Source organism: Hakea prostrata, unplaced genomic scaffold (assembly GCF_041222555.1).
Source record: "Hakea prostrata isolate BN-2017 unplaced genomic scaffold, UWA_Hpros_2 contig_28, whole genome shotgun sequence".
Classification (NCBI taxonomy): domain Eukaryota; kingdom Viridiplantae; phylum Streptophyta; class Magnoliopsida; order Proteales; family Proteaceae; genus Hakea; species Hakea prostrata.
Window position 1 is genome coordinate 34446 of NW_028291147.1, and position 2198 is coordinate 36643.

Genomic DNA, 2198 nt, shown 5'->3' on the forward strand with positions numbered 1-2198 from the left:
GGCTTATAGAACTACGGTTCGAACACCCACAGGAGAAACTCCATTTAGGTTAGCATATGGGTCCGAAGCATTGGCACCTGTGGAGATAATGGCGGGGACATTACGGGATCGAGAGTTCGAGGAAAAAGCGAAGGAGCAAGGACTGCTTGATAGTCTTGATTTGTTGGACGAAGTTTGGGCAAAGGCAATAGCACGAACTCAACATTATCAAAGATGGAAAGCGTCACATTACAATACCTGAGTAAAGAATCGTCGGTACTTAGCAGGAGATTTGGTGTTGAGAAACACCTTAGCTTCAGACCCACGCCACCAAAGAAAATCCAACCCTTCTTGGGAAAGACCTTATATGGTTGTAAAACCAGTCGGTTCAGGAGGTTACAGGCTGAAGAACATCAACACCCAGAAAGAGTTGGATCGTTCGTGGAATGCCAGGCATCTCAAAAAAATTTATCCTTGATGATGATTTCAATTTTGTTCGTGATGTAACCATTTTCAACTCAATCAATGCAATTATTGGCTTTCAACAAATTATCTTTTGATTGGGGGGCATCATACACGACATTCAAGAACAAGATCCAACTATAAGGCATCGGTTTAAAACCCGAGTGAGTTCCTTCAAGACTTATTGTATTTCTCCAGAAATCCTTAAGTAAAGGCATCGGTTTAAAACCCGAGTGAGTTCCTTCAAGACTTATTGTATTTCTCCGGAAATCCTTAAGTAAAGGCATCGGTTTAAAACCCGAGTGAGTTCCTTCAAGACTTATTGTATTTCTCCGGAAATCCTTAAGTAAAGGCATTGGTTTAAAACCCGAGTGAGTTCCTTCAAGACTTATAGTATTTCTCCAGAAATCCTTAAGTAAAGGCATCGGTTTAAAACCCGAGTGAGTTCATTCAAGACTTATTGTATTTCTCCGAAAATCCTTAAGTAAAGGCATCGGTTTAAAACCCGAGTGAGTTCCTTCAAGACTTATTGTATTTCTCCGAAAATCCTTAAGTAAAGGCATCGGTTTAAAACCCGAGTGAGTTCATTCAAGACTTATTGTATTTCTCCGGAAATCCTTAAGTAAAGGCATCGGTTTAAAACCCGAGTGAGTTCCTTCAAGACTTATTGAATTTCTCCAGAAATCTTTAAGTAAAGGCATTGTTCTAAACAACTAAGACCTAGTGCAACAACGATTCAAGTGACTAGCAAAGTTCAGGATGAAGTTAATTTCTTATTTCTTCAAAAGACCGAAAGAGGCCAATCTTTACATCAAACATGATATTACAAGAGTTGGATACAATCTTCGATCAGAAAAGAAAGTCATCATCAGTGATAATTAAGAAGTCATACAAGATCGGCACAACTTTGCTAGAACAAACACATGAGTCAAGCATCGGTATGGATTCAAGAAAAAGAAGAGGAGAAATGAGGATTACAAAAAGCATTTCAGTATGTATAAAATCCTCTGCAATTTCATACTCTTTGTCCAGCTTGTCCAGAAGAAGTATGGTCCTCGGCCAAACTTGCATTCAAGGCGAGCTCTTCATAATTGAATCCTTCCAGAGGGGAATAAACAGGAGAATCTTCCAGGTAATGCATAATATCCGGATCAGAAAGCGGAAGATCATTCTTATTTTTGGTCCAGTCAGGAGAAGGAAGACCCAGGTTGGTAAACACTTCAGGATGGCAAACAGCACTGTAGGGAGTCGTATCAAAATGAGGATCTTTCCTTAGTATCGATTCCCATACTTCGTTCTCACCATCCCGGTACGCTTTGCAAGTTATAAGCATTCAGCATATCAACAAAGGGCTTACTGTGTAAATACTTGAAGATGCAGGCTCTGCGAACGTCAGTTGGAAGGGATTCGGGCAAAGGAATGACAGCTTGCCTTTGAGGTAACACTTCAGATCCTTTGGCTCCGACTTTCCAACTCCTTGCTCCAGTTGCTGAATCTTCTCCCTGGCATCATCCAAGTATGACCGGAGATGATCGATCACCGAATTCTTTTCTCCTGCAACCTCCCAAGCTAATTTCCTAAGGCGAGCAATCTCAGCGTCTTTAGCTTCAGAGATTTCCCGAAGCCTGGAAACTTCATTGCTCAACCTACTGAGCCTAGAGGCTGCTTCCACTTGGTTGTGGAAGTTACCAGTAAGACTCCTGCAAACAACTTCCGAGTTAAACAGGAGCAGAAGAGTAACCTTCAAAATCAAAAGA